The sequence below is a fragment of the Rhipicephalus microplus genome, chromosome 3 (genome assembly GCF_043290135.1).
Source record: "Rhipicephalus microplus isolate Deutch F79 chromosome 3, USDA_Rmic, whole genome shotgun sequence".
Taxonomy (NCBI): Eukaryota; Metazoa; Arthropoda; class Arachnida; order Ixodida; family Ixodidae; genus Rhipicephalus; species Rhipicephalus microplus.
The window spans coordinates 30,542,395-30,568,474 of record NC_134702.1 but is presented as its reverse complement, the minus strand read 5'-3'; the positions used below and the strand labels follow the sequence as shown (position 1 = coordinate 30,568,474).

Below are 26,080 nucleotides of genomic sequence, written 5' to 3'. Positions count from 1 at the left end.
TCCTATCAGGGTGTGTTCTGGCTCTTTAAAAACCAGTTTGCCAAATAGTAAAGCTGCTCCAGCATCTCAAGAAGAACTGCCTTGAGTGTCTATAGCGTATAGCGGTGCGTGTGTGGTTCGCCCGCTTAACCGTCGGCAACGTGTGTTCCGATTCGACGCACACGCAAACCGCACGACAGCAGCACCTATATGCAGGGCGTTGATGCAAATGACCAGTATTATGATTCATGCGTTTTCGCTCCCGTCGCAAACACGCAATTCATACTTAACGCAAACAAAATGGCAGTACAACAACAACCATGTGTGCCCGCCGTTTTCTAAATCAAGATCGAAGACTAAGCGCTTGGTTACTTTAAAGTCTGGGTAATAGTCGATGCAGTGACGTGGGAGCTACGCCCAGTACCTGGTTTTTGGTTGAGGCGTTTTGCTGAGTGACTTCAGTCGAACACGAAGGAAGGCTATACCTTAAGAACGACTGTTACAGTCGGTGCCCCTGGAGCGGACAAGCTCTGTAAAACCGCCACTATAGGCAGACACACTTAACAAAGTGTGTCTATCGCCTTCACTTATATGGCGAGGGCATGCTTACACGACCAAGATGCACGTATGCACTAAAATGAGGAACGTATACAATAAACGTAGAAATGTGTTCCATGAGCGCATTGGTTAAGAAACACGTTTCGAACACTGCGCAATATTAACTAAACGAGAGAAAGAGAGAAACAAAAGAGTGGGGGAGGGGGTACAGTTAGGTTTACTAAGAACTGACTCTACTGGGTACTCTCTGGTGAAAGAAAGGGGAATAATTGGTAACATTGAAAAAAATAAGTAAAAGTAAAAAAAGAGAAGTGAACAGGTAGTACACGGAACACAAATCTGCGTTGGTAGTTCACAAATGCCTGAGAAGGCTGGTCGATTTCAGCTATACTATACACAAAAGGCACGAATAACTAATAGTTATATGCATATGTTGAAAATAATGTCTTTTTTTTTGTCCATGGTAACCTGATAAAGAAAAGGTTAATATGGATAAACTTTTCTGTGAAATCGCTTGTTTTACTCAAAATGTATTCTCAATTCTTTCTTTTGAAGATTTTTCAGCTCACAAGGCTACTTGCATTCAGAACGAACGACGTCTGGATTGAGCAAGAACGCGATAACAACGCTTCGGAATGGCGTTTCATTCCGCCCGTAAACGCTACACTTGTGATCATTCTGGATGACGCACCGCGAAGCCAAGGAACCCCGTGTAGTGAAGGCCTAGCGAGCACGCTTTGTTTGCGGGTGTGTCTGGTGTCGGAAGCGCAAATAGATGGCGCCAGTGAATTATAAAAATCAGGCGCTTCTTCAATGCACCTTTATTTCGAACACAGAAAGGGCGTCGAGAAGCCTGGAAGCAGCAGGCGTGCCGGTTGACTGCTACATTAGCCACGACATTTAAAATACAAATCTGGTGTGGCTATAGTACTTGAAGGATTACGAAGAGGATTAGACTATAATGCCGAATGTCGCTAAATGGTCTGAGTGAGCGATACATGACGGCTAAGTTGAAGAGACATCAACGTAGCACTAGAATCATCGCGCGCACTGACGCGCGAGCTGGTTTGTCCCATGGTATTTTTTTATAGTTCGCGGGCATTCGCAATTAGCAGAAAACACTTATACCTGACAGATATAATGTTCAAAACTGTCTAATCGAATGTTTTGCAAACAGATCTACAACTTTCTCATTCAATTTTTTTATCTATCTTCGTTTCTGGAAAAGTTAGTTATTTAAACATATTTAATTAAATAATATTTGAGAACACACAAAAAAATAGTGTAACTCCAGGCAACCATGAGTAACATGAATTTGGTCGCGTCGTTATTACGTATTCTGGCATATTTTTTGAAACTCTGGCTCAAGTTACGTGGGACGCCCTGTATAGATTTCCAGAGCCGCATAAGCTGATTCGACTAAAGCAGCCTAGAGAGGTAAGGGATAGAGCACCACTTAATACTGGCCGGATTCTCTTGCTTTAGAAAGCACATCCAGACTGCGTTAAAGTACCGTAAAATCCTCTACCTACCTAGTCGTACCAGTTTTTCTGAGCGGTGACGAAGAGACACCAACGACGAAAGACAGCAACGTATACTCTCCGCGCTGTCGTGTCTTTGAACACGCATAGTAAAGATGTATGTATGTTCGTGAAACTGGTTTCCCTAAGTTTTGGTTAGCCTCGTAGGTCGCATCCATCCCTAAGTGCGGGACAACAACTCTCGATAGATGTGCGCAGTCGGTGATTTTACTTGCACGTGTGATGAAAAGCAGCCAGACATTGCACTGCAGCAGTTCGTTAACTTCGCGAAGCACCAAGTGGCTGCTTGATTAATGCGAACTCTGCCACTCCTACGTGTGTGCATTGCGACGAAAAGCTGTTGACTTTAAGAGCCGCGAAAGGTGGCCGCTCTGATTTAATGCGCCTCTGGGGATTCGATCCGTGGGGCCTTTCCGTACCCTCGTTAGGTCTATATAAGGCGAACGATCCAAAGCAGGCTTAAATCTCGGGCGTCGTTCGTTTTCTGACCTACGATGTATACCCATATAAGAAAGAAAGAAAGAAAGAAAGAAAGAAGGAAAGAAGGAAGGAAAGAAGGAAAGAAGGAAAGAAGGAAAGAAAGAAAGAAAGAAAGAAAGAGCCTACGTATAAGGCTCGCGATGAATCGGACCAACAACGGCCATGGCGTGGTCAGCCGTTTCTTTCTCACACCGTCGCTGACCGCAGCCGTTGCAGTGTCCACTCTTCTGGCTCAGCCCGCGAGAGCCCTCGTTTCCCTCCCCTTCTCCACCCCTCGCAATTATTTATCGGGTCGCATTTGCGGTTAATATGCTTCCGCGATTAAATACCGATAAGGAAGTGCGCTGGCGTGCTGACTCGCTCTATCCTTTCTTTCTTTCCTTCCTTCTTTTCTTTCTCTTCTTGTGCCTCACAGCTATTCTCTCTCTCTCGCGCGCGCTCTCTCTCCACGACGATGCCAATGAATACCTCGCCGGTCTGATGAACTCTCGCTCGGCCCCGGCGATCGCAATGAGATCGCCCGGCGCCCCTAATCGAACTTCAGAGCGCTTACACGACCGCGTCGTCGTTTTCTGGCCTGATGTATAGGGCTCATTCGGGACGGCGAGCGAGTGAACCCCGCACTATATACCTGCGTCTCAGCCGTCGCGCGCTGTGCGCACGCGCGAACACTCGGCCGCACCACGCAGGACTTCTCGGGTGGCTCTTGTTTTCGTTCTGATGGCGTATTCGTATCCAACCCTCATCCCCTCCCAGCCACACCGCCGTCATTCCACGGAGAGTCCCATTCCAATCGTCATTCTTCCTTCTTGTCGGTTCATTCTGTGACGACGACGACGATATGTAATTGTGAGTACGGTTAGTGTGCCCGTATAACATGCCGGATTAGGCGAAGGGAGAAGGAAACACAAAAAAGAAAGGTCAGGTAGGATTGGGGGATGTTGCGATCGAGTCGAAATTACCAGCCATCTGGCTTGCCCAATCAGAAGTGGAACACTCGAGGCTGTTTCATAGCTCGTTGGCTTGGTCATCAGAGCGGGTTTTCGTTGAGACGCGCGGTTTCTCATACGTCCTGTGCATTGCGCGCGTTCTGTGGAAAAGTGATCTCTATCGGAACCTTTTTTTTTTTAAAGAAATGTGCATCTTTTCTTTTTCTCCCGAAAGGTGTCTTTTGTATTTTTCTTTTTCCACTCAGAGCACAAACGGTATAAATACGGGTAATGAGATTCCATGGCCTGTATGTGCATACAGCTGCATTTGCCAGCGCTTGACACGCAAGTTTAGGCTAATTCTTGTACACGACCTCGCACGAACGTTAGAAGCGAGGAGGTCTTACCTAGCGCGCATCAAACGTTCGCAAATGTACAGTATCTTATCATTCGCTCTTCCATATTCCCGTAAAAGTCATTCGCGACCTTTCTGATACGTGTACATTTAACGAAGGTGTATTTTGAAGGATTGAGCATTTTTTGCGTTGGCTAAACGAGAAGACTGTCCGTCCGTCTATCTGTTCGTCCATCTGTCAATTAGGACGATCGTCACTGTAGACAAATAATTGAATGAGACAATATTACTCCGACGCTCGTGTTTGAAACCGGCCCTCTACCTTTCTATAACGCGAGTGTCTTAACCAAGAATGGTATTAATTATTAAACCACAGACGCTTCTTTCTTTATTTATTGTATACGTTTTGAACGGTAACAGACAGGGTTCATATCCTCACAGACGTCTTATGCTAAAACTTTTTGTAAACTTTTCAGTCAATCGCGGTCAATCACGATCTGTGGCATATCATGAGCCGAGCTGGCTGACCACTGGCGTAGAAGGCAGGGGGGGGAGGGTTAAGGTTATTTTCAAATTCTCCCATTCTCTACACACACGAACGCGCTCTCAAGCATACATAAAGTTCCGCTAAACCATATTCCCACCCCCCACCCACCACCCTTTCCAAAAAAAAACAAAAAAAAACACTCTGGTTTACGAAAGAAAAGCGTTAATTTATCCCGGAAAAAGAAACGCTATGGACCCTCCGAATACGTTTTCCTCTCCTTAAAACTCGTTCATTTCTTTGCCGCACCTTCGCTATGAGACTCGTTAGGAAAGGAACCGCTAACAGCACATGAACAGAGCCAATAACGTATTTGCGTCCTTAGATATCCCTCTAGATCAATGGCGAGTGTGTTCTTTCTATTATTCATTTTCTTTCAAATGAGCTTGCCGTTTCGGCAAGGCCATTAACACCTCCAGAGAACGGAGCTGATTACTGGAAGAAAATAAATTGGACATGCGCGTTAATGCGTTCGTGACGCTCGGCGCTACACAGAGGGCCGCCTCTTGCAAGACGAGAAAGAAGAAAGCCTTTATTTCAAGTTGACTAAGCGCGTATCGTCGCCTGGACGTGAGCGCTGGATCTGATAAGAGTAACTTTAAATCTGTCTGTCATCAAGGCAGTAGCCGCAGTGCGCACTAAATATAACGCTATACGATGTGCACGAGAAATGGTAGTTTGCGCGTTATTTGCCACACCCACTTTTGTATTCCGGAATAGCAGGAGCCACTGTTGTTTTCTTCTTGCTAGTGAGCTTCGGAGGGCTTGCCCAAAAGCGCTCTGCCTTATACCCAAGTTTGTGACACAATGGCGTGCCACCTGGTGTTTGGGACGAGTTCCACGAAAGCTCATCGGAATGTCAGACAGTCGCCCCATACATCTGTGGCTTTTGCAAGTGTGCTGAGACGATAGAGTGTGCGTTTTTGTGAACGTTGCGATTTCACGGCTTGTGTTCGCACTGCGCTTAACACATTGGTTCATGCACTATAGTATAGAAAGCCCTATGTGGTACCCGGGCTCATTATACCTGAGCTCAGTACACCTGATAAAACATAGGTGGGGCCAGTACAGATGTATGGAAAAACATGGAGATAAACTAGACAATATTTGATGGTCTGATGCCATGACAAGAGATATCTTATAAACTGAGAAACATGACAAAGTGGCAAGCGAAGGGGGGAGGGGGATGTTTTGTACAGCGCTGTACCCGCACATATACATCATGACATCACTATTCCTAGTTTTGACGCCTTGCGCTAGAAAGGCGTGTTATTTAGAAGTGTTGTCAAGCCGAAGTCTCATATTAACCACCTACGCAAGCGAATAGCAGGTGTTTAAAGTATGGCTTAACTTCGCGGGCATCAAACTATATGCTAGAGGCAAGTCACGAATACATGACGTGTGCCCAACTGCGTTACATACCACGATCTTCATCACCACTCTCTGCCTAGTTTTCTTCGTTTTTTTTTAAGTTTACGAAGTTCATTTTCTTGTTCTTTATTTTTGCTTATAGTTTCTCTCTCTCTTTTTGTGCTGCGCGCAGAGACCAACCGAAAGGAACAGAAGGTGGCCTTTGCTGCTGGATAGGACTCCAATGGGGTGAGTGACACTGACCCCGTTACCCCACATCCTTCTACTGTCAAAGACCTTTTACGCTATAATTGTTCCTAAAAGCAAGTTCACAGCCAGTCCTCATTCTGGGAATAGTTTTTTTTTTCTTTGCCATTGAAGGCAACTGGTCAACAGGGAAAGAGCACCGATGAACAAAGTAGACCTTTACATATATATGCCCTTGATCACTTTGCGGCAGCAGTTGCAACCAGCAGGAACTACGACACGGATGAGTGGAAATAAGAAAACTAAAAATCGAATGCACGTTTAAAATTATGATAGCGAATTTTTTTATGAGTACAGTAAACAAAAGGGCTATTGAAAGTCTGTTAATCCGTGAAAGCACAAAGAGTACATTTCTAAAACACAGTGTGCCGAGCATTTCGCAAGCATATCTAAAGAAGTGATAAATTACTGTGCAATAGCAAAGGATCAAATAAGTTTTGAAGAACGATATTTAAATGCTAACACGTCTTACGATATTCGACATGAACGCCATAACTTCTTTTCAATAGGAACAAAGTATGGCCTTCAAGACCATTCGGTTATAATACCTTCTATACCTCAAATGCTCGTGCACGATTTCATCTTTTAAAACGGGAATATTCAGACTGTAAACTTCCTTCAAGTACGCTAAACTGTTTGCTATTAGCGGAAATCTAAAAGAACTTCGCAGTCTTGTGTTGTCTTCCTGACAAAGTAATACTGCTATCATTTTCATGCCTGTTATATATTTACCAGCTGTCAATAAGATTTGTCCTAAACTATAGATACTGTTATTATTATGTGACAGTTGAAATGAACTTTATTTCGTATTCGCGGTTTTTTCGTTTAGCATGGCATGCTTTCATTTGATGTATTTACTACACGCAACGTATAACTGACACGCTGGGTAACAGTGTATAATATTGAACCACCGCTGTATAACACCAGTGCAAAATTTATGCCGCAGCTACCGAAGGAAAGTTGGGCCTTCGTTCAGGAGTTCTGAGACACCTTTATTCCCGTTTCCTCGGTATGCGGTGTTCACTTACACCGTGATGCAGCTTTTCTGAAGTTCGGAACCAGATTTTTTTTTTTAATTCCGTAAGAGTGCTTATAGCGAAGTGCGTAGTAATAACTGACGGATGACAAGCCGCTAAACTGAAGGGTGTGGATTTGATTCCCGAAATCTGGAGCACAAAAACGCAGCAATTGTCATTAATAATTGACGGAAGCAACCTTTTAAGACAATCGTGTGAACCTAAAACGCGATATTTTATGTTGTTTCTCGCTTCGACGCGTTAATGATTTCAGTGTCTCAAATCTCCCTGTAGGTTAGCTTCAGTGTATTTTTTTTTTCAGTTGCTGTAATTTTCTTACATCCTATTATCTGTGAAAATGAGTAACCGGGGTCAGTCGAAAGCACTAACATCTCTTAACCAACACGTAATAATAATAATAATAATAATAATAATAATAATAATAATAATAATAATAATAATAATAATAATAATAATAATAATAATAATAATAATAATAATAAATCTGAGGATACGGAACATGTACACCCCTACAAACTATGCTGGTGAAGACTACAAGCACCCGTGACAAATAGAGAGTCTTTGATTTTGCTTATTCACATTCAAGATACACATTTAGCAGGGTTCACAGAAAGAAAATGCACAGGCTATGAAACATTTATTTGCGGCGTATGCAAAGCCACTAAAGCTCTCTACTGTTAATTAAATTATTTTATCGCATAACAACATTTTCTAAAATTTTTCTTCGAATGTAATATAGGTGAAACCAAAAATATTCATTTACAGCTAAAATTACTATCGATCAGATCAGGACGAAAATAAATTCCACGACTTGCCCAATCTTCTTCAGAAAATAAAATGAGGCTTTGCCACCATAATAATAACACCTGCAGTTATGCGCTTGAGCGCAATGATATGATTACTAGGAACGCTGTATATACTGGAAGGTGCCCGAAATTTGGTCACCTGGGGTTCTTCAACGTACTTTGACACCACACGGTAAAATGTCCTTTGTAGCATATCGCCTCCACTCGAAATGCGACCGCCTAGTCCGAGACAGAACCTGCGACCTTTGTGACGTATAACCACTGACCACATGGCGGGCAGCTTTGCCTCCGTGAATAGCAGGGCCCGATGAACACTCCTGCAGTCGTAAACCTGCGAAAAACATCAAACCATTGCTTCTGTGCAGTTAACGTTAGGTCCGCCGCGGTGGTGCAGTGGTTACTGTGCTTGGCTGCTGGCCAGGAAGTCGCCGGTTTCGTTTCAATTTCGATTGAGAAGAAATGCTGGTGGCCCGTCTATTGTGCGATGTCCGTCGCAAGTTGAAAAGAATACGTGATGGCAGGAATTTCCGAATCCCTATACACTATGGTATGCCTCATAGTCGCACCGTGGTTAAAACCCCATTAACTATTACTGCTAACTTGCTTAGGAAGACTTGCTTCAGCGATCTATGTATCACAGCAATACGAGCTATTAGATAATGAAAGTTCGTATAAGTATATCGAAACTAATATTATCAGCTTTACAAGCCCCCTTATATCATTCTTTCCTTTGCCATTTTCAGATCGCTCGTAAAACCATTCGCGTATTCCGCGAGCCGCGAGTGTATACCTTAAATGGCGTTCACCCGCGTTCGCGAATCATTCTGTAGAAGCATCATTCATAAACACCTGTGCATGGCAGTCGACATCCCGCGACACTTGTCCATTGATTAGCGCCGCACATCCCGGAGTGAACAAGGCCGGTCTGATGTGTAGGCCGTCTTATTCAGATCGAATGCGTCTGTCGACATCAAAAGCAAGAAAAGCACGGCGCAGGAATTTGTTGACGTAAGTTGGACTTGCGTCTTCGAAATGCCGCTCACCGTATACGGAACGCCTCGTCTAAAGCCATGTTTTTAGCACGAAACTTTGCCTTCGGGCATCCAACGTTTTATACCCGGCACATTGAGCGCCTAATACGTGGAAGCTTCTATTGGTATGCTCGGAAACGAGCGTCGAAGCTTCAGTGTTCCCTCTTTTCCTAAGGTGCTCTGTATTTCGGTCAATGAGAGTGCAGTTGACATATTGAATGGACGCGGGGTCTTGACATTGTATCGTTTATGTGTTTGTTGATTGATTGATTGATATGTGGGGTTTAACGTCCCAAAAGTTTGTGTTTGTTCTAATAGCATCATAAGTGTAACAAAAAAATTTTTTTTTCATTGCCTTTAGAAGACAGCTATCCCTAACCGGTTGCTCTGAGTTAGGAGGAAGTAATGAACGTTAGCGTTTCGTGTAATATTCGTTAAGATGAACTGTGGCTCTCCAGTCGTTCAGCCTGAGTGTGAATTACGTATCGTATATACTAACGAAGGGGGGGGGGGGGTGTTAGTCTTGCTGGGTTCCGAACGCAACACATTTGGGGTTCAGTTATTGTTGTCCTTTAGCTTTTGTTCTTGACAAAAGGATGGCTCGTTGCGAACTTTGTTTACTGATTTGAGTTCACCCGCATATAGTGATCGTGGTGGTGAGACGGTACCGGTGATTTTACTTTCTAATGATGACCACTTTTGTATTTTAAAAAGCGATACGTAGCCAAAAAAAAAAAAAAAACGAAGCTTCGGCCAATCGATGTGCTCCCCGCGGTTCCCATGCCGGCTGAATCGTCATAAGTTACCGCTCCCATAAACACTAGCGCCAGATTTCCCTCTAGTGTTGTTATGAAGCTCCGGTGCGAACGATCACAGCCGCATTCGGCGCGTTCTTATACCGCGTGCCTTCCAGCAGTGTTCGTTCTCGTTCGCTATCATGTTGTGACGTAAATAGTCGTACAGTGTGTATACTTTGGCCTCGCCGACAGGTGATTGTTGGGGTCAAGATTATCATGCTCACTTTAAACGTGGGCACAACAGTAAAGCAATTTCCCTGGTCTACAGCTGTATACATTTCACGTTCGTGCTTCAATGTGCTTTTTTTATGCTTGCATCACGGCCGCTGTATATGTAGCCTGTCTTGTTTTTATTGCTCATCTAAGCTTCTCTGCATACAAGTGTTTCAGACTTCGAGAACACTTGTGTTCCTGCTTTGACATATACGATACCAGCTACTATCAACGCGTGCTGACGTTCGTAATTTTCGGTCGAACGATCAATGAAATTTTTCCAACTCAACGTCCAGGCGTCCTTCACACATCTGTCGTGTGGGCCTATAGACGCGATCAACACACACTCTCCCTCCTTTATCTTGAACGTGCGTTGTGCCTGTTGACCTAGTCATATATAGATATTTAAGACAACAAAATTTCCACCTTTCGTACTTTCAGCCTGCCACCAATATCCTCACTTATTATGCTGGTGTGTTGCCTTTAAACAATGCTATTGCAATAACTCTGCTATTGTTAACGACTCCCTTATCCTCTTTCATTATTTCACCCTCCTCTCCTCTTACCGATTACAGGGTAGCCAACCGGGTACTTCCTTTGTAAATCTTTCCGTCTTTCTTTTAGCTTCCTCTCTCTCTTTCGCTCTCTCGGTCTAACCTGAAATGCATAGGCGTGTATATCGCATGTGTAAGCGAAGGTGCACCCGGCGCGCTGTGGTCAGTCGTTACAGGGCTCTACTGTGGCTGGCCCGAAGGTAGCGGAATTGAATCCCGGCTCCGAAGGCCGCATGTTCCATGGACACGAGAATCGTTATAAAAACCCGTGCTCTTAGATTTAGGCTTAAAAAGCCCCAGCTGGTCTAAATTTCGTAAGCCAACCTCTTCGGAGTTCCTGGTTATCGCATAGTGGCTTTGGGAAGTCAAACCCGAATCACTATTATTATAAGGTGCGCCCAAAGCAGCCCGCCTTCTTACAAATATATATTTTCTTTATAATCGAACAAAAGCCAACTGCTGATACGACTGCCCACAATTCGTGCTCCATGATTGAAGTAGCGCATGTTTTCGTGCCGGACTGTAAAGTCCTGGATCCTGAGCGTACATGCCCTTTGCGGCATTCCCTTATTTATGAAGTCGCTGTCACAACCTACCCATCAAAATCTGCATAAAATCTTGCTACTTTTTTTGTCTTCTTAAACCTATGGTAACATCTTGTGTGCATACTATTAACCAACCTCATACATAACGCGTCCAATAGGCTCCTTAGGGTAATACTGTGACGTGATGCGATTGAAAGAAGGAAGTAGGCAGTACGGCTTAGCAGAATAAGAAGAAAGCCATCGTTGCCCTTTGCCTTTGGAGCAACAAAGCCGTTTTTAAAGATCTAATTGTTACTTCAATTGTTGTCTTCGTCATCGTCATCGAATGGCCGGATGTGCTCACGCAAGCCTTTGATTCGGCTCGTACGTGTTAGCTTTGATTATGTATCGTTGTTCCAGTCACGACTGAGAGAAAACTACCAAATCTGCTCATTTTTCTTCGCTCATGCAAGCGAATTCTTGCGCCAAAGGTTACGTCGATGCAGCTTGCCATTTGATATTTCGCGTGAAAAGGAGAGTCTGCGCGTCAGATATCTGTCATATGCTTTTTATTGGTTCGAACGATTGTCTGAAGCTGTCATGTGCAGCACAGCGAGGCTCAACATTTTCGGTTGCGTTTTTGGAAGAGTCGGATAATTATTATAAACCTGTGCATGACACCACAACGTTGAGGTATTTGATGCAATATGTTCGACAGGGAGAGAGAAATAAGCTTTATTAACGACCGGGTGCGCGTTCTCTTCGCCCAGAGGTGGGTGACTTGCTCATTCTAGGTAGCCATGGCTAGCCACCGACGCCCTTTCCACGAGCCGGAGCTCGTTCTCAGGCTTTACCTACGTCAGCAACGCCTGCCATTGGTCTTCTGGATTCACTTGTGCGTTGTGTTCGTTTATCGGCGAGACACTCGTGTTGTTTTGATAGCCCCATGTCATGTCGTACAGGGTGTCTGCGAATAAATTTTGAAGTGTTCGTTTTTGTCAGCAGTGGAGAAAAAAAACTGACTGCATGCCCCATAATCAACAAATTTAAGCGCACGGTAATTAAATGAATGCTTGTTTGGCGCAAATCGCAAGACAAGTAACCGTTACTCTAGAGTTGGGCCTAGCCTTATAATGTATACTATGAAATGTGTTCATGTCTCAGTTAACTTTGCTGACAGTGTATTTTATGACTTTGGGATGATCTCAACTGTGATGCCGCTGCCTTCTTAAGCACTACTATTGAATTCTACAGCTTGAACGCACTGATAAACGTCATGCTAGCCGTATACACATTCAAAGGGCCCGGAAACACCTTTTCAGCATGGTCAAGAAACATTGTCGATCGGTAGTCGACGCTTCTGAGAACACGCAAACAAACATTAGAGCGCAGCACGTGACCTGGAACTTACAATCAGTTCCAAAAGCCAGATACAAATCGTTCTCTCTTTTTTTTTTCTACAAAGGATGCCATTTACCGCGCCATATACCCAAGTTTCACCTCCATTGTCTGATTTGAGCATCGTGGCAGCATAGTTACCGCAGTCACCGCAAGAGGCCGCCACGTGATTGCGCCAGTGATCACACTTGATGCAAGCTTGCGTTCGTAAAAAAAAACAACAAAAAAAGTGGCCAAGGTTATGACGCCCCCGTGGTGTCACTTCTTTCCGCCATACCTTCATCCTCTGCTTAGTTTCGAGCATGCTCGTTGGTATGAGAGAAGAGAGAAAGTGATTGCAGCGTGGGGCAATTCTTTTGACATTACTCATACTTCATGCACTCTAATTTTTGGTGGTTGATTTGCGAGACAATAAACGAATTTATAGAAGCCACCACCACCATCATCGTCATCTTCGTCACCACCATCATCATCATCATCATCATCATCATCATTATCATTTTGTGATGCTATAAAACTGTTGCAGAGCCCCTTTACTGCTCCGAATAAGACTTGGCACTACCTATACCCACAGGTTAGAGAATGTAAACAGTCTGATTTGTTCCTTCAACTAACTCGATTAAAGCTTAGATTACCTTCTCTTTCACTGTAGTAAATACTAAGCCGGCCACACAGAAGGAAGGACTGTAGCAAAAAGCCCCAGTTTTGCCAAAATGAAGAAGCAATGAATGTGATTGCAACATATTAAAATGTTTTACTAAGCAAGGCTAGCATCCAATCTCACGTAACTCTACAAAACGCTGTTGTAAGATAACACGGCCGCTCCAGGTATTTGGCACCATTTTTTCGTGTTGAGAGCCCAGCCCGTAGAAGCTCCCGCCTGCTGTGGGGCCAAAAGGCGCGCGCCGATTGTTGCCCCCCCCCCCCCACCCGCCTTGTTCGCTTATGAAATAAGCGCGCGCGCAGACGACCTCGGCCAGAAAGGCGGTGTTCGCTCCACAAAAACAGCAGGCTAGCGTATCCTTCCCCGTATTTATATACATACATATACAAATACGTGAATGACGGCGGTGGCACCGGCAAAAACCAGCCGAGACTGTCCATATCATTGCTATCACCATAAAAGGCCGAATCCGAAAGGTTAAGCCTAAGAGCGTGTGGTTGACTACCCTACACTAGTTTGGCAACCGAGAGCTGTCGAGAAAAAGAGCTCTACCACTGCCGTTGGTGAAACGCACGAAGAAACCCTGTAGAGAAATACGATATTTCGCCTATTGGTGCATACCGATTTCGCATTAAGGCGAACAACCATTATCACCTTAGGAAGTCGATTTAAAAGCGAGAAAACGTGCGAAAATAAAATGCCTGTAGCGACGCCACCTTGAAATTCCTGCACCAAGCGCCATGACGTCATTAAATTTGCCGGCGTCTGTTTGGTTACAGGTAGTTCGTAATCGATAAAAACGAAGTATATTGTCCTCTCAAAGGGCGGTAGACTTGACATGACAAGTTTCATGAAATTTCATTTCACCAATGTCACCAAAATAAAAAAAATACACGTTGACCTTTACTTAATCGACGTAGCGCGTTTTAAAACATAAAACAGGGGAAGGGACAGAAGGGAGCGCTAAAGCGCTCCCTTTTGTCCCTTTCTTTGTTTTATGTTTTAAAACGCACTACGTCGATTAAGTATGTCTTACCAACATGCCCTACTTTATACTCTAGTTGTCCTTTAGTTTTTTCTGTGTTGATAAACATGCGATATGGAAATTGACGGCATTAGAATTCTTTCAGTAAAATTAATTTTGAAATTTAAGATAACCCGCCGTTTGAGTGCAGTATATCCTTTCAATACGCTTTGCTAAGAGTACGTACATTGCTATTACTTTGTAATAATAAAAATAAACATTTTTGTATGCTGCACACAGTTATTTAGGCATATGCACAAATTTATGGTAATAATGAAAAAAAAATGGCATCCACTGCATGGTTCTCCTTGTTTGCGAATTCGTCCACTATTAGCTTGGTTCGTTACGCAATTTTTCATGTGCAACATTTTCCGTGGGGATTAAAATCTTGAAGAAGAATTTTCGTACGCATGGTCACCAGAACAATGTAAGTTTTCGCGTAATCATTGTCCATCATGATGCGGATGTTTGTGACACCATCTAACATGAACACACCAACGTGTTTCAGTAATGCCCACCTGTTAATTCTACTAGAAACTCTGAATTTACAAAATTTACAAATACAAAACAGACGTGAGATCATGTCGTTCGCTATGTGCTCCTGACCTTTACATAGCTGCAGAGCTCATAATACAGCGAAATGAAGTCAGAAGTACTTTCCTGATAAGCGCTTGGAACAAACGTGCTTTCTCGTTATGATGTATGTTTCCGCTGAGTATTCCTGAACTTTACGATCGCGATTATTCCTGCTGCTTTCTTTGAAAAAAATGGGCCGAGAAAATTGTCGGCATTTTCAAAAAGCTGCCGAAATATTTATTCTTCACATAACAGTGAAAAGGGCACCAGAAGGTAATGATTTCTTTCAATAATGCCGCATATGATCTGTCGTTATCGAAAAAAAAAAATATTCTGCATGTGATGTGCCACGGCAAAAATATTCGAGGAAGAAGCAAAGACAACATCCTTGTTTTCGAAAATTGAGGGTCGCACTAACAAAGGAGGCATTTTGTAAAGGTCGGCGATCCTATGTTAACGTGGCCCTTCAAAGGTTAATATAATGTTATTCTCGGAAATGAAGTAAACAGACTGGGATTCGAAAAATAAAAGAATAATTGATCTGCAGAGAGAAACGCGGGGTACTTTAAACGCAAAATATACACATTTTTTTTTTTACTGGCAAGCTGTCGAAATGTGCAAATGGATTGGTATTTTGCCACCTTCAACAAACCTTGTCTCTTGTACTCTGTATTGAGAGAACTCGTATATTGCACACCGGAGATAAAGTTCCACGTCGTCTTTCTGTGACTTATTTGACGTATTAATTCGTTTATTTCTCCGTCAGATGAAGAGATTTTTTTAGTCGACTGCGTACTAGCATTCTCTGTCTTAGCTATAACGACGGTGCTTTTGCGACTTTGAATGTAATATGCCACGTTAATATTAGCGTTATACAGCGAACTCTAACTTGAATGAACTTCAAGGGACCAAAGAAATAGTTCAGTTAATTGCAAGTTCACTAAACTGTAAAATCACTATAATACAGAACAGTGCGACGGTAACAGAAGAAATAATGTAAAACGTGTGCAATGCAATTTATTTTTAAATGACGCCGTAATTTTCAATTTGTCTGGCGTCCTTGAATCGCAAGAAGAGGCAAAGCTGTGCAGAGAACCTACGTTTCTGAATACGGCGCCTCAGGCGCAGTTTGCAAGTGACGTGACGCGAGGTCTCACAACTTTTAGATGCGAAGCAGCTTATGGTCGACCCTACCTCCCTCCCTCACTCCGCCGTCCACGCTAGTATACCACCTCTCTGTGCTACGCATGCGCCAAAGCTGTACTTGGCTCCGTTCCCGCGTGCCGGTATCTCTCGAGGTTGATCTGATGCTCTACTATGGTTGCTTTGGGCGCCTCGGTAGCGCAATGGTATAAACTAACCTGCGCGCGCTCCACTCCCTTCATTCTCTCCAGGCGGAAGCGCTGTAACGCTGATGACGATGAAGATTGATTGATATGTGGGGTTTAACGTCCGAAAACCACCATATGATTCTGAGAGACGCCGTAGTGGAGGGCTCCGGAAATTTCGACCACCTGGGGTTCTTTAACGTGCACCCAAATCTGAGCACACGGGCCTACAACATTTCCGCCTCCATCGGAAATGCTGCCGCCACAGCTGGTATTCGATCCCGCGACCTGCGGGTCAGCAGCCGAGTACCTTAGCTACTAGACCACCGCGGTGGGCTACAGCTTCGGCTAAAAGGTGTAAATTTAAGGGCTTCTTTTCTTCGCTAGACACAATAATAATGAGAACTGTTAGTCTCATTATTACAGCCTCGGCTAGAGATCCAATATTTGAACCTGCTTCAGCCATTACAACTTCTTCGTTGCACTCTTCTTCTTTCGATTTCTGACAAACACTAGAAACAATTTCCAAATATGATTTCTCTGCGCAGCTTCTGAAGCGCATGGGGCTCGTTTTCGTCTTCATCACAGCCGCTTTGCCTCGGTGGCACTGTGAGCATTGTTGAAACGGCGTTGATATATGGGTGATCTGGGAGTAGCATGCATATTATACTGCACAGCACAAAGCTTAATTGAATTGATCGAAAAAAGAAAGAATACCACAGGCCCACAGATCAAGGTCGTTCAACTGAAATAATCCCTATTCTGAAATTCGTTTCTCGGAAAGATTTAGACATAGAAAGCATGATAAAACCTCCCAGAATTTTCTTAAAGTTCGTTATTCTGAAATATTTGTCAAACCATCACTCGTTCAAATAAGAATGATAGTTGACTGAATAATGACACTGCCATGTATAATCTGTAGTATTCGCATGCTTAGACCTGTCACAATCCTCTGTTGCTATTATGTATCTTTGTTATGCCAAAAGGCAGTCTTCTGAACAAAAAAAAAACACCGATTATTAAATATTCGTTTGTATTTGGTAGCTAAAGTTAGCACCGTGTTATCTAGATATTCTTTTCAGAGTTAACAAATATTTTTGCGAGAAAGAAGGCCATGTGATATCTCGTGAAAGACATTTTTGATTGATATGTGTGGTTTAACGTCCCAAAACCATTATATGATTATGAGAGACGCCGTAGTGGAGGGCTCCGGAAATTTGGACCACCTGGGGTTCTTTAACGTGCACCCAAATCTGAGCACACGGGCCAACAACATTTCCGCCTCCATCGGAAATGCAGCCGCCGCAGCCGGGATTCGAGCCCGCGACGTGCGGGTCAGCAGCCGAGTACCTTAGCCACTAGACCACCGCGGCGGGGCTGAAAGACATTTTCACGCGTTTAAAATTGAAATCGGGGACTACGAACGTACCTTCAGAATCCTGCGGGCTACAGTCTGCTTTCGATTAACCGTGCGTAAATGCACCAGTCCATTGTTATTTTCACCTTTAATTTTATTTGAACCTAGACGTGAATACATGGAATGCTACATGGTATACACCAGAGCTGGCTATTCAAAATTAATAAATTTTGTATTGTGCTTACGATTAAACAAAATAAAAAGGCAAACAAAGCGAAAAGTTCTATGTATGCACCTATATACGCACAGTGCTCAACTCGGCTGTCTATAACGACGGAGCGTCGCTCGCTGAACAGCACGAGCGACATCTGCAGTCGCCAATACGCCACATCTGAGCGTGCGCGACGCCATTGATGTGCCTGCCCTGCAGTTTCCACCCTTCTTTATCTCCGGGTCCGCGATCGCTGCTTTGGCAGTCGAAGCGCTATCAACGTTACAAAATCGAAATAAAACTCGCTCCGTGATATCACAGTGACAACGGTTTTACTTCTTCTTTCTTTCTTGTTTTTTTTTTGTGAAATCGTTCAGAGCACTTTCGACGGCCAAAGCGGTTGTTGCATCCTCGGCGATAAACAGGGATCAGTATTGCGAGGCAGGCACATCATTGGCGCCGTGCATGCTCAGATGTGGCGTATTCGCGACTGCAGATGTCGCCCGGGCTGTTTCGCGCACGACGCTTCGTCGTTACAGACAGCCGAGTTGAGCACTGTACAAATCATGTACTGGCACGGTACTCTCGCAATCGTCGTGGTCGTTGTTGGTCTAGAGAATGTAAATTTGAGAAAATGATCTAAAGAAAGGCAAGAATTAAACGACGTTTTGATTTCGTCGGACGACTTTGCTATAACATTGCAAGTACTTAAATTAGGCCTCTTCAGCACCAGCACTATAAGGCTGATGTGACCTGATGTGGCATAAGAATATGTCTCGTGAACGCGCGGGGGGTCGTGACATATCCTGGCGCACCGTACATCATGTCTGAAGTGCTGAAACCGGGGTGTACCAGGCGACGGGAATTCGCAAAATTGTCTCAAGAAGCAACTCAGGTGAAAACAGCATAAAACGAACGACAAAATCGACATTTTTCGCAAGGAGGCGAAACTGTCAGCCGGAGGAAGTGTCATGTTCTTGACGCAGACCAACGCTAATTCCAACAAGAATCCCCTGGCTTCAGTCACACAGGTGCGACAGACAGTAGTTGAATCGGCTTTCAGGGACACTGCATCAATTTAGCATCGTAAAGCTGAACTCACGTCGCGACGCTTACCACCGCGTTCACAGACCGCGGTATTGTCAGAAGGAAGCAATGACAGTGTGCAGGAAGCAATGACAGCGTGCAGTGGCGTCCCTATTGGACTCTCACGTCCAGGCCACACGACGGCGAATAGTCAACGACCTCAGTTTGTTACCTTATAGTTTAAGTGCACCTGTGACTCGAACGGCTGAAAAGTAACACGTCGAAGAAGGCCTCTGCTACTTCGGTGCAGAACGTGAAGATGTATGTGTAACTGCACGTGTGCAGGGTGCAGAAGTACAGCTCTCACCAGCTTTCTCTCGCCGTCATCCTTGCTCTCTTTCCGTACTATCTGTCTTGCTCTCCTATACCACTTTTTCAATGTAGAGGAGAAGCGCAAATGTATTATATACGTACTGACATCGCATTTCAATCATTCAAGTTCACCTTTTTTTTTTCAACCCGGCATAGCGGTCGTGGGTACGTCTATTTCCCACCGTACGCCTGGTGTGAGGGAAAGTGCCAACGTCTAGACGCCTAAAGATTATGGCGCTGCGAAAACGTGAAGTCAAAGTTTGGGAGTGAGTCATAAGTTATTTTTATGTGTGTTGACGTTATTGCTATATGAAGTAAGTAGTTCATCCTTCCGGTGTCTGGAAACGCCGTGGCACTTTTTGCGGAATCGTGATTTGATTTAATAATAATGTTTGCTATATTCTTGATCACGCTCATGTTTTCTTACTTGAATAGTTTAATTGAATATGTGAGATAGTCAACTCTAAAGATGCGTGCGTTCCCATTTCAATTCAGTAAATGTTTATACTATGCATGCCACATATTTCGAAGGCAAGATATCGAGAGCGATGACCTTAGCTATACGATATTGCATGGTCATACGCCACAATGTGAGGGAGTTCCTCGGAGAATGAGGACAACTTTGTCCGGGGTACATTTTTGAATATGTGCTGATAGACGGTCGTTTTGTTATACCTAAGCGCAAGAAAAGTGGAAAGATAAGCTTCAGAATATATACAGAACTACATGTGAGCTCCCGAGGTGATACGCCGTAGCAGAATTGACACATTACTGCTTCTTGTGAAAATTGAATAAATTCCGTGCCATAACAACCAACCAACAGCTGAAGACCGACACCAAAAGAGAATCGCAAAGTTAAACTGCATTACTAAGTGACGCTTGCAAAAGCCTAACGCAATAGCTTAACGGTCATATTCAGCGCGAGATGAGGCTATAGGAGACAATTTAACAAAATCTGGAGGGAACTAATCATACAGCGAAAATTAAAAAAGAGTCTCACTGACAAACAAATACCCAGGTGCCAGCTCGAAAATCAAAAACAGCCAAGTCATTCTCCTGATTTCCTCCTCTGCCATAGTAAAATGTTCCAGATAGTTAATTGGAACTTGAAGTTAAGATGGAACTTTCATTGCCGTTCTTTAACACACCGGTAATGCGAGCTGACTCATGCAGCATATAAAAAGCATGGACATCCTGCTGCAACTGATGAACTCAGGGGGCCTACAGTACATAGCAGAGCGTGTTCACCGCATCTTATCCATTCTTGTATCAGTCACGTTTCGCCCCGTGGCTTAGATAGTGCGAGCTGTTGGCGCCATGAAAGTCGTTATACTGGACAGGTGTAAATGTTAGCTAAAAGAACATTGCGAGAAGAACCCGGCCTTATTTGGAAGGCAAGAAAGATGAGTGGAAAATCGTGACGCCATCGGCGACCGCGATTATACACTTTATGACCTTAAGAGTGATCAATAATGTCTCATTAACAACAGCCGCCGCCGCAGCCAGTTCGTGGACTTGGCGTTTTTTTTTTCTTCTTATCAGACGCCTATCAGGTCATCAAGGAAGCCCGCAAAACTTTCCGATGCCTGATAACCTGTGCCAGCACTGATGGAAAATCAACGGGGCCGGCGTATACTGCATGCCTGTTTGCGGAAGCAGATCGTGCACTTTTCACACTGAGAAAATCTAGATGCGAGGGCGAACGGTGATTCGGAATGTCGCACGAACTCTGGGGTAAGAAAACTTGATTCATGAGCGAGGCTGTCACGTTTATCACCTTTTATCGTGCGCCTTTTACTCGAACTTTTCTGATTTGTTTCTTTTTTTTTTCTTTCTCCGAGTTCCTGCGTTCCTACTATCGAGGCTGTGCAGCGTTGGCACCTTTAACACGAACACTTCGATGCGTGGCCGGGGCTAGTTTGATGCCAGCCGCGAAGTGTTTGGCATTTTTGCCGAGATAATAGCTCGGTAGGCTTGGATGCTATGCCGGCATGTATGGTTAGCATCTTGGCAACAGAACCCCGAGGTGTCGACGCAAATCTAACTGCTGCAGGACACGCGGCGGAGCGTTCGTGTTAATCGTGCTGACGGCTGTACATCGGTGAACTGCTAAATTTTTTGTTCATTGTTGGAAAGAGACATTTAGCGAAGTGACCTATCAAAAAACTCCCAAGCTTTTCCCCGAGGGTGAACATGGTTAAGTGCGAATGCACGGGGTGATGCTATGAGGGGTATTTATTAATTCGCACTGTTATATTTATTAATCACACTATGGTGCCTTTATGGTGTAATGGTTCCTGGGAATCGCAATTTGATCACACGGGGGAGTTTACGTTAACTCACTGGCGAATGCCAACGGATTTTAACTTTACTCCCCCTCACGACCCGCTCTCGACGGGAGACTGAGAGAGAAGGCGGGTGCGCGAGAGAGAGGGGTGCGCGCGCAGCTGCAGCGAGAGAGGAGAGCGGAGGAGCGAGCGAAGGGGGAGGGGGTATAAGGCGCGTTTACTGACACCGATATCAGCGTCGCGTCCGTGGCTTATTCGGTAGAGCGTCGCACTGCGGCCCGCCAAGTCCTCTTTCTTTCAAAGATGGAGAGAAGACTGCGGACGCCGCCGACGGCGGTGAATGGTTTGGGGTCGCTTATAAAGTGTATTCACACTTAAAAGCAGCTGCATACATATGAACAGGATAGCCTCTCATTTCTACGTGTCATCCTTGAAGTATCCGTTCGTTTGGGACAGAAAACGGATGCATTATGTGGTGAGAGTCACCGCGAAGAATCTTTGAACGCGATAGCGTTGAAGAGCTCGTTTCGCAAAAATTTCGGCGTCGGCGTCGTTGGTTGTGAGCGAAAACTCATCATATTGTGCGTGACCAAAAAAAATCGAGAGAGATGCAAATAATGTAAATAATAGAAAATTCGGAGTCGGCGTGGGGTTCAAACCCGGATTGTGTGCGTGGCAAGCGGATATTGTACCACACATACATGTGCACGCGTCTAGTTGTGGATTCTAGGGCAAATAACTTCCTCCGCTTGGAAATGCCGTGAAAGTAACTTGCATGCTTTACAAGCACGCGCGTTCATACATGCTTGACAATACAACATAAAATATCGCAGCAATAATGCATGGTACAAGCGCTCATTACCGTCAGGCGTCAGAACATACGATTATCATAATGACTTTATGGTTTAAAACCGGTCACCCACTGCAAAAGGCACACACGTTACTTCGCGTATTCCCTTAAGGCCACGTAGTGGGTACATGACAATTTCGAAAAGATTTCATGCGGTAAGTGTTTGAAGTACGCACTATAGAGACAGGATGTCGCTATCGTGTTCAACTCTTAAAGACGAAGCTTAAGGTACGCTTATCCTTTTCATTTTATTAATAGAGTTGTAATTCTCGAACCACTTTATCACCGAAGTTGTTGAAGCATGTTTTCGTTGGCCGCAATGCCGCATTAGTTGGCTTATTGTTTCGCTCTGCAACTTCGTCGACTTTGCTCGTTGCGAGGCATGCGTGAGACAGTGGTGAGGAACTGTCTCGTGCAGTAAATGAGCAAGTGCGGTGTACTTTCGTACCAGTTCTACAACCAGATGTTATCGTGCTTGCCTAATATTTCGCATTACGGAAAATCGGTCGGGAACTGTAGCACAATACGCAGTGGTACGCGACTGCGGGCACAGTAGATGACGCATTTGACTGACTTCATACGTCTGACGTCAATGCAATGTATGGGTGAACGGACTGAATGGCCGAACAAACCCACGAAGTTTCGAGCTTCGGATTTCTACCACAGTTATCGCGCCCTCTGGCGTTTTATAAACTACATGACCTACGACAACGCAATTGATCACACAGATGTGCATAAAGTTCATAAGAGAGTTCTGTTCAGCGCGTGCTATCAAATTCGAGAACGTTCAATGCTAGACCGCAAAATTTCATACGGGCACTCAACGGGCACTGCCTCTGGAATCAGCCCACACTTGACGAAGCAATTGTACCATGTGATGACGTCACACGTGGTCATTGTGACGTCATAAAAGAAACGTTGGTGGCATGTAACGCCATGTTGACGTCGTATGGCGAGGTCATTAAGTTATGATATATGCATTCCTCGGGTTCACGCCGACGACACCAAGGGTTACTATCGCGTTTTATTAGGAATATAAGGCTATCGCTTTAATAAAGGATGGCCTGTAAAACTAACAAAAGACCGGTGCAATCAACAATATATATATATAGTGTCGTCAAGCTTTATAGTGGCGGCGTGAGCGGCTGCGTCACAATAGCTGGGAGACAATATGGCGGACGAGTGACACCGAGAAATGTCAGCGCTCCGTGAGCCACCGTTAATATATTCGAACAGACAAATGAAAGCCAGCGCCCGTCCTGCCTGTTTTCAGCGCGATGATGAAGTTGACAGACGCGTTGCCATTAGGACGGAAACTATATAACAGACAGCTGAACGCACACATTCGCGTCACGGAAACCAATTTGCTTTGAACAATGGGCAACCACCGAAAAAAAATGTTAAAAATGAAAATGAACACACATACAAGAGCATAAAAAAGCAATGATAGCGACGCACGTTTCCGAGAAGTCGCATCGATGCAAAGCCCATTGTTGTGACAGATTGTTTTGGGCTGGCATGTCAAAGAGGACGATGAGCGGTCATCTATTCAAGCTACATCATTTGGATTATGCCGTTCATTTATTTCTCTCTTCGCTGGTTCCTTTGCGAAGTTTTTTTTTCTCTTTCTCAGTTTGTCCGTGACATTTCTGCTCTCACGGCACCTGTCGTAATTGTCGCCCTCCCCCTTCCACTTCCTCTCCCCTCACGTGCGTGACACGCTTGCACACAGATTGAGAGTTTCCTATTGTCGCTTGTTCGTTGCGTCCGTCCCTTTTTCTCGTTGAACCGTTGTCTGCCATTGTGACAGCTACACGCAGAGCCATGGCATAGCAGTGTAATAAGTGGCAAGGAAATGACGAACCTAAAGCATCGCAACTGAAGCATCGCCGTCACTGTAGTAAATTTGTTTGAGTGGTTCAATGTATGTATGTATATATGTATGTATGTATGTATGTATGTATGTATGTATGTATGTATGTATGTATGTATGTATGTATGTATGTATGTATGTATGTATGTATGTATGTATGTATGTATGTATGTATGTATGTATGTATGTATGTATGTATGTATGTATGTACGTACGTACGTACGTATGTATGTATGTATGTATGTATGTATGTATGTATGTATGTATGTATGTATGTATGTATGTATGTATGTATGTATGTATGTACGTACGTATGTATGTATGTATGTATGTATGTATGTATGTAATGTTTTTATCCTCGTGGCATGTACATGGTGTGACTGTTTGCCAGCACTCCGAGACGTTAATAGCGACAACGTTTATATCAGTAATGGATGAAATTCAGGTTGAAACGTGTGGGCGTTTCGTCTATTGCTTTTGTAGACAAAGGCTCCAAAGCACGGAGGCTATGTGTGTTCGCTCTCCACTAGCGGCAAGTCACTTTCTTTTTGTCTACATTTATTTTCAAGCTGGCTCATAGTTGCGACTTTGACTGAGGAAGAACAAAACTTTATTTGTGGAAAAAAACTTCGTTGCCGCTAAAACAGGGCAACGCCACGTGGTCGGGCCCCGATTCCAAGGCACCGCTGGCACTCGCCTTCCTTTCAGCCCTCCTGACCAGCCTCCGCTGGTCCTCAAGGGCCGGGCTTGACAGCATTGCCTCCCACCTCTCTCTGTTGTTATCCCCTTCCTGCTCTTCGGTGTGCGCCATGTATTCCCATGAGCGTCACACTGCAAAAATTAAGGGCACCCATGCTTTCCACGACTTTATTATCTATTTACTGCAATGTCTTCATATGTTGGTTTTGTACAGATCGCGTTCTTTCGTGAATTGCGCCACAGTTTCTATGCGTGTACGTTTCTTATACAGTTGATCGAGCAAAAAACATGGCCTCATGCATCAAACTGTAAATGGTGGCTGTTCTTCCCTTCTGTTTCTTAGATAGATAGATAGATAGATAGATAGATAGATAGATAGATAGATAGATAGATAGATAGATAGATAGATAGATAGATAGATAGATAGATAGATAGATAGATAGATAGATAGATAGATAGATAGATAGATAGATAGATAGATAGATAGATAGATAGATAGATAGATAGATAGATAGATAGATAGATAGATAGATAGATAGATAGATAGATAGATAGATAGATAGATAGATAGATAGATAATGCTCAAAGTCGCCGAAGTTCGCTAAGAAATACTTCGCATTTAAAATATATGCAATCTCGCTAGGGAGTTCTATTCCGAGAATGAAATTCGGCATGGAACAATCAGTCGTATTCTTCGAAATGTTAGACGTACGCTTTGCAGTTCTTGTCTATTTCTGTTTGGATAGGAACAGATCATATTTCATTGATGTTGCGAATTTGATTTTGAGCATACGCACAGTCTTAAAAAAGAAGAAAAAACTGTTTAAAACATGCGTTTGCACATTTTATCTATTGGATCCCGCTGAGACCTGCGTCAGTGTACTTAAGGCAGATTGGCCACGAAGCGCGAAAATCTCTTGCTTCCATTTTCTCGCTTTGTGTGCGACCTTTTAGTATTCGTCGGTATTTGCGAAAAGAAGAAGAAAGCAAAAGAAGAAGCCGAAAGATGGAAGTGGACGTCATAGAATGTTATGACTCACATACAACGATATTTTTTTTTCTTACCTCCCATCAGCTCGAAAAAAACTGCGCCTCCTTGCAAACGAGACGTGCGTCCGTAAATGTTAGGTCCATATTTTTAGTAAAGCACGTGTACTTCTTTTTTTTTATAATTTAGAAAAGCAGTTTATAGCATTTCCCTCGATGTGAGCTCACTGAATCCGCACAGCGCAAGCTTGTTCTTTAGTTTAGTTTTTCGTTTAGCCGAGTTATTCTTTTTCAAAATGATTCATTGCACTTTTCTTCTCTTTTCCATCACTATTTCTTTTTCTAAAAATTCCTTCTCGTGTGCATCTCGTTTTTTTTTTTTTTGCTTCTTTTGGTGTCTGGTAGTCACCTTTCCTTTCGGGATTGTGTGAGTCAGTATTTCTAGGAAAGAATTCACGTTCT

General features: G+C 43.9%; 1 protein-coding gene across 1 annotated transcript in view; it reads left to right on the top strand.

Moving 5' to 3' along the window:
• Positions 1 to 26,080, top strand: part of LOC119162046 (zinc finger protein castor homolog 1-like) — a 462,142-nt gene that overhangs the window by 166,269 nt on the left and 269,793 nt on the right. Inside the window, exon 3 of the mRNA XM_075889173.1 lies at positions 5,930 to 5,985. The gene's annotated coding sequence lies outside the window, so the exon portion shown is untranslated. The remainder of the gene's footprint in view (positions 1 to 5,929; positions 5,986 to 26,080) is intronic.